Source organism: Ranitomeya variabilis, chromosome 1 (genome assembly GCF_051348905.1).
Source record: "Ranitomeya variabilis isolate aRanVar5 chromosome 1, aRanVar5.hap1, whole genome shotgun sequence".
Taxonomy (NCBI): Eukaryota; Metazoa; Chordata; class Amphibia; order Anura; family Dendrobatidae; genus Ranitomeya; species Ranitomeya variabilis.
This window is the reverse complement of record NC_135232.1, coordinates 681,858,841-681,873,027: the sequence shown is the minus strand read 5'-3', so window position 1 is coordinate 681,873,027 and position 14,187 is coordinate 681,858,841.

Here is a 14,187-nt window from a genome sequence, read left to right as displayed (position 1 = left end):
GCACCGCGTCAGCCCATAGGATGTTCATCCGGTCCGTCAGTCCTCAACACCGGAAGTGACGACGTCTCATCGGAAAGAACCTATTGCGCATGTCCTCCCAGCCCTTAGCACCAGAAGCGACGACATCTCATCGAAAGAAGCATATTGCGCATGCCAAAAGTTCAGCTCCAATTGCGTTGTACATGTCCATAGGATTATACTGCTCAGAGGCTGCACTGCGCATGTCCACATTGTCATAGTGACATCTCACTGAAGGAATCCCATTGCGCATGTCAGGGATTCATTCCATATATGTCCATAAGCTCCATTGCGCACATCCACGTTGTCATCATATTGTGCACGTCCACGGCTCAATTATCTCCAGTGTCAGTGTATATCACAATAATTGTCCATAAACACATATTGCACATATCCCAATTCCATATTGCGTCAGTATTCATGCATATAGCCTCTAGTCCTCAATTAACACTCCATATATAGGATATCTCGGGGCTCCATCAGATATTCCTGGACCCGACGTTGTGTCACATGTAGGGGTACCTATTAGATCTTATTTAATAATAATTAAGTTATATTAGATATTCCATTATTCCATTCGACCCCGTGTTATATGGTGCCTTCATGGTATACAAATATATAGATAAACCGATATCAACCTTTTCAGGATATAGGCACACCTGTAATATAATGTCACAAAATAATCTAAGTACAACAACCAACACATAAATAAAGAAGAACAAATAAGAAAAAATAATTCACATAAATACTACCAGTATCATATAGGATATTTATCAATTCAGGGAACTGGTATGTCAGGACTATCAAAAAAATATCACATAAGACCAATATATAAGAGGTTAAAAACAATATACCGATTTATACACCACAAAGATCACATTAAAAAAGACAACTTTGCTGATATTCAATATTTAATCCCTTAGGAGAAAGTGTATCAAGCTCATGTATCCATTTGAGTTCTTTCCTCTTAAGGATAGCAACACGATCCCCTCCCCGTCTTAGTATAGGGACGTCGTCTATAACCCTATATCTGAGCTGGTTCACTGAATGTTTCATCTCATGGAAATGCTTTGGTACCGGTAGGTCAATGAGCTTTGTCCTAATTGTACTTTTATGTTTAGAGATCCTTGTCCTGATCTCCTTTGTGGTCTCGCCCACATAATAGAAGCCACAAGGGCAACTAAGAACGTAGATCACAAAACTACTCTTGCATGTATACCGTTTCTGGATCATATACTTTTTACCGGTATGGGGATGATAGAAACTTGCCCCTTTCACCATATTATTACAACATGCGCATCCGAGACATGGGAAATTACCCAAGCTCGGACGACTCAGAGTAGTTTGCAGATCCCTCTTTGAACTCCCCACATCCGATACTACCAATGCATCCTTAAAATTTCTGTTCCTCCTATAGGAAAAAAGAGGAGGTTTCTGAAATTCCTTGACATTAGCATGTCCCTTATTAAGCAAAGGCCAATGTTTGCGTATTACATCCGAGATCTGATTACTATGCCCATTATAGGCTGTAACAAAAGGTATCCTCTTTTCCGATTCTACAGCAACCTTAGGGGTAAGGAGCTCATCCCTATTCTTGGATAATGCTTTAGATTTAAACTTAACCAAATCAGACTTCGGGTACCCTCTCGCGAGAAACTTTTGACACATTTCATCCAACCTCGTGTCAATCAAAGTATCATTGGAGACAATTCTTCTAACTCTCAAAAGTTGACTCCATGGGAGGGATTCCACCATTCGTCGCGGGTGCTCACTTGAAAAAAGTAACAAATTGTTCCTGTCTGTCTGTTTGACAAACAGATCAGTACACAGCAACCCATCACTTTTATATACACTTGTGTCCAGGAACTGCATCCTAGTCTGAGAACACTCCATTGTGAAACCCAACCCAGGGTATATATTGTTCAAGAATAGATGAAAGAGCTCAAGTTCATCCCGATCACCGTCCCATACCAGGAAGACGTCATCAATGTAGCGCCGCCAGCCCCTGACAAGGCCCCAGAATCGAGAACTGTACACGTATTCGCCCTCCAGGACAGCCATATAGATGTTAGCATAAGTGGGGGCCACATTGGACCCCATGGCTGTCCCGCGGCGCTGCAGGAAGTATTCATCCCCAAAGAGAAAAAAATTCCTCTCAAGGACGAACTCCAGCAGCGCCAGGACGAAACGTGCACAATCTGGAGCCATGTCGGAGCCGGCCAGCGCCACACCGACAGCCGACAGCCCCCTGGCATGCTCAATGGACGTATACAGTGAGGTCACATCAAAGGAAACCAACCATGTGGAATCCTCAACCCGCACATCCCTCAGTGATCCAATAAAGTCACTAGTATCTTTAACATAGGATGGCGCAGAAACTGCAAACCTCCTTAGTAGGTGATCTAAAAAAATCGCCACTTTGTTACACAGGGAACCCCTACCCGACACAATCGGGCGACCAGGAGGTCTCCGAAGGTCCTTGTGGATCTTCGGAAGGGCGTACAGAACGGGAACCACCGGGTGTTCAGTTTTCAAATATTCCACCAGCTTGGCATCAATCAAACCATTGGTGTGTGCCTCTTCTATTAATGTATCTAATTCCACCTTGAACCTCTGGGTTGGGTTCACCTGGAGCCTCTCATATACATCAGTGTCCGAAAGCTGTGACCTGATCTCATCCACATATTGGGCTGTATCCATCACCACCAAGGCTCCACCCTTGTCGGCAGCCTTGATGGTGATGGATTTGTTGCTTCTAAGGGTCTCAATTTCCCTACGTTCCAAATAGCTCAAATTTGAACGACCCCTTCTCCTCCCTTTTTGCTTTAATTTGGCAATATCTGCCTTTACAAATTTACAAAAAGTCTCCACAACCGGATCCTGTACCGGAGGTATAAAATTACTCTTATTGTAGAGACCACATTTATCAAGGGAGAGATGTGTATGAGATTCTACAGGCACAGCCTTCTCTTTGTCTGAAAAAAACAACGCCAATTTCAGCCGTCTGAAGAAAAAGAACAAATCATTATCGACATTAAACCAATTAGTGTTACTCGTAGGACAAAAAGAAAGACCTTTGGACAGTACTTTCACCTGCAAATCAGAGAGGGTTAATGAAGAAATATTTACCACCAGAGAAGACGCTCCATTCACTTCCTCTTCCCCTTGGATCTGGTCACCGATCCCTGGTTCTCTCTTCCGGTGTTTCCTGCCACCCCTGTGGCCACTCCGTCTCCTTGGGGTGTCCCCACCCCTTTGGCTAAAAAACGAGATGCATCCAAATTCACCACTCTACCATCATCAGTGGAATCAGATTCACCCCCTGTGAAACCAAAAGTTGTTTGTGCATTCATATTCCTACGGGGTCTCCTTGTTCTCTTAGGAGCACCCCTAGAACGTCCAGAACCAGGCGATGATCCTCTTGGCAATGAATTTCTGAATTGCCACCCATAAACTCTGCCATTATTATAATCATCCAGATCTCTAAACCATTTAGATCTTTTGGTGTCCTCCAGTCCAGTTTTAAACTTCAGAAGGTTTTCCTCCATTTTAACATTAATATTTCCAAAATCATCGACTGGAATGGCAGATAACAGGGCAGTTCTCGTCTCATCCTGTTTGATCTTTAAGATCTCGATTTCTTTTTTCAGAAATTCTATATTTAGCAGCATGATATCAAATGCATATTTATTGCCTATCGCCTCAAACTTGGCACAAAACTGCACATTGTTCGGCATCAGGGTAGGCCTTAAACTAGACCTTAATCCCCTGGGGATTCTCTTGGCCTTAAAATATTCAACCAATGTACCCGTATGTAGCTCCAGAGAGATGTCCAGGAATATCTGATGGAGCCCCGAGATATCCTATATATGGAGTGTTAATTGAGGACTAGAGGCTATATGCATGAATACTGACGCAATATGGAATTGGGATATGTGCAATATGTGTTTATGGACAATTATTGTGATATACACTGACACTGGAGATAATTGAGCCGTGGACGTGCACAATATGATGACAACGTGGATGTGCGCAATGGAGCTTATGGACATATATGGAATGAATCCCTGACATGCGCAATGGGATTCCTTCAGTGAGATGTCACTATGACAATGTGGACATGCGCAGTGCAGCCTCTGAGCAGTATAATCCTATGGACATGTACAACGCAATTGGAGCTGAACTTTTGGCATGCGCAATATGCTTCTTTCGATGAGATGTCGTCGCTTCTGGTGCTAAGGGCTGGGAGGACATGCGCAATAGGTTCTTTCCGATGAGACGTCGTCACTTCCGGTGTTGAGGACTGACGGACCGGATGAACATCCTATGGGCTGACGCGGTGCTGCGCAGTGTATGCCGGCTATGGGCCGGTCATAGGATGTGGATACCTATTTGTGTGATTGGATGATTTCTGTTCCATATACGCCTTTATCACCATGGTAATCATTGATGCACTTTCCTGATAGGTGCGATGTGTCTTGTTTACCTTTCAGGAGCTGGGTACGTTTTATGTGATTTATGGATGTTTATGGATCTTTGGGAGCGATCAGGGTTAGCTGGACTCTGTTAGTTAATGGGATATATGTGGGACTGTCTTTGTGGGATTGTTTTTATATTTGTAATACTGTATTTGGTTATATTGTGTATTTGTTTAAAGGAGATGGTCACCTATTGGGCACTGCTTAATTAAGGGGTGTGGTTATAGATATATAATGGTGGTTGAAACATGTTTTTGTACTGTGCTTGAAAAAGGTCCTCGGACCGAAACGTTGCCGCAGGAGGCAGAATAAAATGTAGATTGCTTTCTTCACATTCTGGAGTAGCGCTGTCCTTTCTTCATCTGTCACCAGACACCTCCATCCAATCTCACTGAGCTAGAGCTAGAATGGCAAAAATTTCAGCCTCTAGATGTGCAAAGCTGGTAAAGACAGACCCCAGAAGACTTGCAGCAGTATTTGCAGGAAAGTGTTTCCACCAAATATTGACTCAGGATGGCTGAATACAAATGCACATCACAATTTTCAGATTTATATTTTTATAATAATTAGAATGTATAATTTCCTTTACACTTGACAATAATCACTTTACGTTGATATGTAACATATAATCCCAATAAAATACATTTGAGTTTATGGGTGTAACATGAAAAATGTGGAAAAGTTTACGGGGTATGAATACTTTTTCAAGGCACTGTATAATCATATTGTTTCAATTATATACATGATGTATTTAGCCAACGTTCTGCAAAAGTACCAGTAATGTCCAACCTATAAAAGAAGTGCTGTGAGTATTTATTACATCTGTGACATCCCCATGGTGAATGTTTATTACATCTGATTCTGTGCCACCTCCAATGTTAATATCTTTTTTGTTACATCCTCCAAGTCGTACATTTGATTTTTTGTATTTTGTAATTTTCTTTTCAATGGAAATTAGAATACGGCAAATGTTATACAGGTTTTGACATATAAGGTTTACAAATCTTTCTACCATTTTTTGCTTAAAAATGAAAAATGAAATTCCTGCACAAATGCAACTACATTGACCTGAGTGTGCCACCTGTGACCCCTTTACCAAACACCAATGTACTCATCTGGTCCTCCCTGGCCTTGTTTTTACCCAGCGCTACACATATCAATATGGTGTGATTTAGCACTCATACCATTTCTAGGAATTAATAAGTCTTCCCGCATGATTATTTTTAGATAACACTGACTCGTTTTATATTTTTTCGTTCTTCCTACTAACAAATGTAAACATTTGATTTCACTGTAATCAGGAATCTGGAAAGCACCTCTGAATGTGTTAGTATAAAAGTAACCTTGATTTTGAGGGTCTACGAGACAAAGGAAGATCTTTATCCAACAATGGAGGCATTGAAGATGACACATAGACAGCAGATGTGTAATATGTTCCATAATGTGGCAGTAGCTGTTCTTCTATATAAATCTTGAACTCACAAGAAAAAAAGGGGTTGCCTACTTCCGTCTTTAAATTTTAACATCTATAATGGCAGCATTCACGCATCACATGACCACTGAGGATAACATAATGCGTGGAATACGCACATACAATATTTTGACACAAAAGGGTTGATGCACAAAGCTGTGAATAGATCTTTGCTGGAAGGCTCATGCTTTGCCAGTCACAAATATCCCATTGCTACTGCACAGCACCGATGTATTGAAACCCTGTTTAGTACTATATACCCTATATTGCACCATTTTTCCTAATGATTAGCATCAAAGCCATGGTTTTATAGGAGTATAGCATACTGTCTTATACAGTGCCTTGTGAAAGTATTCGGCCCCTTGGAACTTTTCAACCTTTTCCCACATATCATGCCTCAAACATAAAGATACAAAATGTAAATTTTTGGTGAAGAATCAACAACAAGTGGAACACAATTGTGAAGTTGAACGAAATTTATTGGTTATGTTAAATCTTTGTGGAAATTCAAAAACTTAAAAGTGGGGCGTGCAATATTATTCGGCCCCTTTACTTTCAGTGCAGCAAACTCACTCCAGAAGTTCATTGTGGATCTCTTAATGATCCAATGTTGTCCTAAATGCCTAATGATGATAAATATAATCCACCTGTGTGTAATCAAGTCTCCGTATAAATGCACCTGCTCTGTGATAGTCTCAGGGTTCTGTTTGAAGCACCGAGAGCATCATGAAGACCAAGGAACACAACAGGCAGGTCCGTGATACTGTTGTGGAGAAGTTTAAAGCCGGATTTGGATACAAAATGATTTCCAAAACTTTAAACATAATAATAAACAAGGACACCGCGCTAACTAGATCAAGTAGTACAGAGGAATAAAAAGTGAACGTCTAACTGAACAAGATGTGCACCACAATAGGAGTATAAACAATATCGGCAATATAGGCAACCAGTAACCAATGAAAGAAAGAACAGAGCAGGTGCCTATTAAAGCCGAGATTTCACATAAAGTGCGTGGCAAGTAAAAATAAAAAAAAGCACACTTACTGAATGTGGCAATTGGCAATTGTGGTCCTGTGCGGCATCCGTCCTTTGCTTTTTGTTTTGGTGACGTCACCCAAATCACGCCCCCTCCTTTCACCGCTCTGTGTAGCGGCTTTTTTCCGGCCCACGTGTGCCGGTCAGCGGCGCTCCTGTCGTGCGCGGCGGGCATACACTCACCAGGGAGGACGCTCCCCATACCATCAGGTGTTTGTACCGCCCCACGCTGCCACTTTGGACATTGTAATACTATCTATTTGGGCCGCTGGTGATTCATACCCATCTGGACGGCGAAAGCCTTCACTGGGAGCATGCTAGCACCTTCACAAGCAGTTTACTATCATTCAGTAAGTGTGCTTTTTTTTTTTTTATTTTTACTTGCCACGCACTTTATGTGAAATCTCGGCTTTAATAGGCACCTGCTCTGTTCTTTCTTTCATTGGTTACTGGTTGCCTATATTGCCAATATTGTTTATACTCCTATTGTGGTGCACGTCTTGTTCAGTTAGACGTTCACTTTTTATTCCTCTGTACTACTTGATCTAGTTAGCGCGGTGTCCTTGTTTATTATTCTCTTTGGTCACTTGACAGAGTCAGCACAGTAGCTGTCTAGGCACCTGCAGCTTTCTAGTTTATCCTTCTGGGAGCGCCGGTGTGTTTTCATTTCTTTGTTGTAAAACTTTAAACATCCCAAGAAGCACTGTGCAAGCGATCATATTGAAATGGAAGGCACATCATACCACTGCAAATCTACCAAGACCCGGCCGTCCCTCTAAACTTTCATCTCAAACAAGGAGAAGACTGATCAGGGATGCAGCCAAGAGGCCCATGATCACTCTGGATGAACTGCAGAGATCTACAGCTGAGGTGGGACAGTCTGTCCATAGGACAACAATTAGTCATACACTGCACAAATCTGGCCTTTATGGCAGAGTGGCAAGAAGAAAGCCATTTCTCAAAGATATCCATAAAAAGTGTTGTTTAAAGTTTGCAACAAGCCACCTGGGAGGCACATCAAACATGTGGAAGAATGTGCTCTGGTCAGATGAAACCAAAATCGCACTTTTTGGCAACAATGCCAAATTATATATTTGGCGTAAAGACAACACAGCTCATCACCCTGAACACACCATCCCCACTGTCAAACATGGTGGTGGCAGCATCATGGTTTGGGCCTGCTTTTCTTCAGCAGGGACATGGAAGATGGTTAAAATTGATAGGAAGATGGACGGAACCAAATACAGGACTGTTCTTGAAGAAAACCTGTTGGAGTCTGCAAAAGATCTGAGACTGGGACAGAGATTTGTCTTCCAACAAGACAATGATCTCAAACATAAAGCAAAATCTACAATGGAATGGTTCACAAATAAACGTATCCAGGTGCTAGAATGGCCAAGTCAAAGTCCAGACCTCAATCCAATTGAGAATCTGTGGAAAGAGCTGAAAACTGCTGTTCAAAAACAATCTCCATCAAACCTCACTGAGCTCTAGCTGTTTGCCAAGGAAGAATGGGCAAGAATTTCAGTCTCTCATGTACAAATCTGATAGAGACATACCACAAGCGACTTGCAGCAAAAAGTGGTGCAACAAAGTATTAAGTTAAAAGGGCCGAATAATACTGCACGCCCCACTTTTCAGTTTTTGAATTTCCACAAAAATTTTAAATAACCAATAAATTTTGTTCAACTTCACAATTGTGTTCCACTTGTTGTTGATTCTTCACCAAAAATTTATATTTGGTATCTTTATATTTGAAGCATGATATGTGGGAAAATGTTGAAAAGTTCCAGGGGGCCGAATACTTTCACAAGGCACTGTACATACCATCTGATGGGACAGGCTGCATTTTTTTATTATGGTATAGATTCTATATAAACAATAAACAGGCATACGCAGGATCGGTATCACGCAGGAGACTGTAGAGATCTCGAACAGTCAATTCTCTCTTGACAAGTCTCCTAATAATTTTTTTTTCATGCATTGTTCTATTTCTCTGTAAGGCCTCATTCAGATGTCCGTTTTCTGCCTATGAGTGCTATCCAAGTTTTTCCCAGATATCACTCATACTGTAACTATGATAGTCTATGGTGCCTTCAAATGTCTTTGATTTTTCGTGGACTGAGCGGTCCATGGAAAATCACGAAGACATGTCTGATCTTGATCCCAGAGTTGGATCAAAATCGTCAACACAAGTCTACGTGTCTGATTTTCACTGACTGTGTCACATAGGAGAAAGTGGAGAAACTGATGAATGAGAAAAACTGATGACACACTGATCAAAGTTTTATCAAAATAATCTGCCCGCTTTTTTCGTGTGTGAGAAAATTAGACGCCTGAGTGAGGTCTTAGTCCTCCTGGAAATGTGTGACTTAGGGTACCGTCACACAGTGCCATTTTGATCGCTACGACGGTACGATTCGTGACGTTCTAGCGATATCGTTACGATATCGCAGTGTCTGACACGCAGCAGCGATCAGGGATCCTGCTGAGAATCGTACGTCGTAGCAGATCGTTTGGAACTTTCTTTCGTCGCTTGATCTCCCGCTGTCATCGCTGGATCGTTGTGTGTGACAGCGATCCAGCGATGTGTTCGCTTGTAACCAGGGTAAACATCGGGTAACTAAGCGCAGGGCCGCGCTTAGTAACCCGATGTTTACCGTGGTTACCAGCGTAAACGTAAAAAAAAAAAAACAGTACATACTCACATTCCGGTGTCTGTCCTCCGGCGTCTCAGCTTCTCTGCACTGTGAGCGCCAGCCAGCCAGAAAGCGACGTCTGACGTCACCGCTCTGCTTTCCGGCCGCTGTGCTTACACAGTGGAGAGAAGCAGAACGCCAGGGGACAGACACCGGAATGTAAGTATGTACTGTTTGGTTTTTTTACGTTTACGCTGGTAACCAGGGTAAACATCGGGTTACTAAGCGCGGCCCTGCGCTTAGTAACCCGATGTTTACCCTGGTTACCCAGGGACTTCGGCATCGCTCCTGCGCCGTGATTGCAACGTGTGACCGCAGTCTACGATGCTGGAGCGATAATCATACGATCGCTGCGACATCACGGATCGTGCCGTCGTAGCGATCAAAATGGCACTGTGTGACAGTACCCTAAGTTGAAAATGGGTATTTGAACTTTGGGAGGGTGTACCTGCGCAGTGCGGCATGGTCCAAATCAGTGCTGACAGTATGCAAGGATGCATCCTATTGAGGGCACATTTAGACTTCTGTATAAATCGGACTGAGATTGGACTGACTGAGAGTGCACGGACTGGCCGATGGCTCTCCTGAACCGAACGTGACAGCTACATAGAAATACATGAGCGGTCATGCTCAGGTCAGGAAAACTGCCGGCCAATCAGTGCACTGTGTTCCGATCTCTGTTTGATTTTATGGCTATCTGACTGCACCATGGTAGAGCAAAATGTAACACACAGTTGTTAATTTATTCATACATTCCATGATGAATAAAAGAGGACTGGTAAAAAAAGTGGTCGTCAGTGGACGGCACAACAAACACACAACGTGATGAAAAAGGGGAGAGGAAGGCCCTACCGATAGGGAAATGAGGGATGGACACCAACTGAGCTGAAACCTGAGCCTGTCCCTGCACTCCCCTAACACCCTAAGTGGGTCCTTCCCCATCCGCAACCAGGAACCTCATCCATCGCTGTCACCTCACACTGCCCTGGCTAGTGCACTGGCCGGCAAGGCTGCTAGCCTCACCACTGCAGATGGTACCACACAGGAGACAGTGACAAACACGAGATAGACAAGGAATAAACACAACACTTAGCTTCCAGACTCTGCTATCAAGCTCCACACTGCAGATGACACAGAAACAGGACTCCAAACTCCAGAAGTAGCAGACCCCAGAGAGCTTCCACTGAACGACGGGTCTCAATGGAATAGATAAACTCTATCACCAGCAGTCAGCTAATGCATCAGGTGACCATTTAAAGGATGTGGGAGTGGTCACCACCTACATCAGCTGACCTAGCCACTCTGCAGTTGCAGCAGGCTGCCAGTGGGGGAAGCTAACATTAACCCGCTGGTCCTGAAAGGAAAAAAACTAAATTTAAAACATAGTGGAACCAGAGCTGCCACGCATCAAAAAATTGGATCGTGACAGTAGGAGAAGCGTTGTCATTTTTTTCATACGTGAAAATCCCTAATAGACCACTGATGATAAAAACTGACACACAAGCCAAACACTGATGAAACTTGCATGTAAAGCACTGACACTTGGGACCTTGTTTTTTTTTTTGAATGTGTGCATGTGTGAAAAGTCACAAAGACTTAGGCTAGGGTCATGCAATATAGTGCATAGCTGTAGCCATGGGGGAGGTACTCATCTTCGGAGTTCCGGCACACTACATAAAACAGGGTCCCAACTAGATGTGTGTGTGGTCGTTTTGCTGTGGACACATTCAGATTCAGTTCTGCCACAGTTGGTGCGGCACCAGACTCCTTTAGACCCGTGATGAGGAGACCAGACCAGATTGGAAAAATAAAGTCCTTTTCACTGACAATCAAACTTATTTACAGAGGATAGCAGGAAATAAGATTGCTGTTTTCTTCTGTACAATACAGAGTCATGTTCTTGGTGATCATGGATGGAGGCACAGTACTTATGGGGAACATTACAGATGAACAACATGACAAATTGCGTAACTCCGTCTTCCTGTTATAGGGTCACATGGCTCAATGTGTTTCGCTGTGAGAACTGCACCCTAGCTGACCTTCCTGAGAATAACATAAGGGAGCTCCTCTGGCTGCCACCTTACTAAACATGCCTAGCTGACTCTGCCTTACTTCACGGCAGATTCCAAGTCTGGCTAGCATTAAGAACATTCCTAAATGTTTTTGCTGTAGGTGCCTCAACTTATCTGTTTAAGGAAGAACACTATCGCCGCTGAAAATCTCTTGCTGAAACATGCTTCCTTTCCCTAGCCTCTTCCCACACACACTCGATGATGATCGATTTCCTCTGAGGGTGTCCTGTCTTGCCTTCAGCTCCCTAACATCTAACCACCAAAACAGGAACTGACACACAGGTCCCCTATCAAGGGGATACCTCAACAGAGAGGGGCCAGATGATCACAGCATCTGGTTACACGAACTCCAGCACTTATTAAAACTGCTTCACCATCCTATTAAACAGTGCATGTTTCCTTGCTGTCATGGCAAGGGTTGATCATTTCAGTTGATCTCCTGGAGCCCTCTTTCCTGAATTGTCTTACCTGTTCTATGTTGGACACCCCCCTCTGGTATATATGCTCGCCACTGACACTTAGAAGTTGCCAGTGATAGTTCTACTTCCTAGTTTGATGGTGAAAGAGAAAGTTCAATGTTTGAAGTTGGCAGTTGGAGAGTTTTTCTGGAGACTGCTGCATAGAGTTGATTTGCATGCTTTTCCTTATCCTCTCATATTTGGTTCCCCCTCCCCATACCTCCTCTGCTTTCCACTCTGTTATTTTGTGAGTGTATATGGATGATTGTGGTTGTCTTTTATCCCTGTCTGTTAACCCTGTCTGTCTGGTTCGTGTTTTCCTATACACTTCAGCCCTTCATCTCCCTGGGTGGGGGAGGGATCAGATAAGGGTTAAGTGAGGAACATAAATAGGTACGAGAACCCGGTGTCTCCACCTTAAGGAGTAATCCGGGGGACAGGGATACACCAAGGCACCCCTAGGATTTGGGTAGTTGCCCACAGTCCCTTGTCACTACATGACATCTGCAATTATTCTTACCATCCATTGGCCAGACCTACAGTTAACCCTTTCACCTCTTGTCTAAGAGGAACTGCAGCCTCCCAGAGAGTAACACATACAATAAAGTACATTTTCATACATTTAAAAAAAACCAGGGGTCTCCAGAGAGGGGCCTCGTCATCCTCTCCACCTGTACAGTCATAGGAGCGTATATTCTCTATTCTGAGAGAATCGGGTCGATTATGCTAATCACACTCTGATCAAACTCAGAGCAGAGTTTGATCAGAGTGTTATAATAGTGTGATTAGTTTCTCGCGGATGAGGAGAAAATCTCTTCATCTTATCCATTATGTCAGTCCGGGGAAATCGGACTGCACTCAGATATTATGCAAGTCATGACAAAATCTGACATGTGCACGGCCCCATAAAGTAACATTGGTCTGACTACAATATGATATTTTGTCGGATTGCACTCAAATTGAGAATACGGCCATGTGCATGAGCCTTTAGATGATCTATTTAATTGCGATTCTATATTAGTTTAACATTTATATTTTAGAAAAGTCTTCAAATCCTTGTTCTGTTCCAATACTAGCTAAGAATATTAAGACTTTATGAATAATTATTCTTACTTTTTCTAGATTGCAACATCTGGACCTAAAATTTGTACTGTAACTTTCATCTTTTTAGCTATCTTAAGGTCCAATCTAATTTATTAACCCCTAAAGGACGCAGCCAAATTTAGTTTCTGCATTCTCATTTTTTCCCCCCCTTTTTTCAAATAGCCATAACTTTCTTTTATTTTCCATCAATATAGCCATATTAGATCTTGTTTTTTGCAGGACAAGTTGTTTTGATTGACATTATTTTACCTTATAAAATAAAGGAAAAGGGTACAAATAATTGCAATTAGGTGAAATGTTGAAAAAATTAAATTCTGACATTAATTGTGCAGTAAAAATGACCTGACAACATGATTCTCCAGGTCAGTATTATTACGCTGATCCCAAGCATGTATAGTTATTTTGCTATTTTAGTGGCTTTAAAAAATTGTGAACTTTGTAAAACAAAATATGGTTCTACCACCATTTTCCAAGCTTCATAACTTATGTATTTATTTATCAATGCTGAGGGAGGGAGTGGTTTTTTTTGTAGTTTTTTTATTTATACCATTTTAATTGCGTTTTTTTTACCATGTTGCGGCAACCAAAAAACTCCAATTCTAGTATTTCAATTTTTTCCCACTTCATGGCATCTACCAATCTAGTTAATTAATTTTATATTTTGATAAGCTGGACTTTTTCAGACACTGCAATACCAAATATGTGTTTTTTTATTTTTTACATTTCTTTATTTTTAACTGAGAAAAGTGGGGGTGACTGAAATTTTTAATTTTATTAAAATTTTTATTATATATATATTATATATTTATTAATATATATAATTTTTTTAATCCAAGAGACTTGAACCTGTAA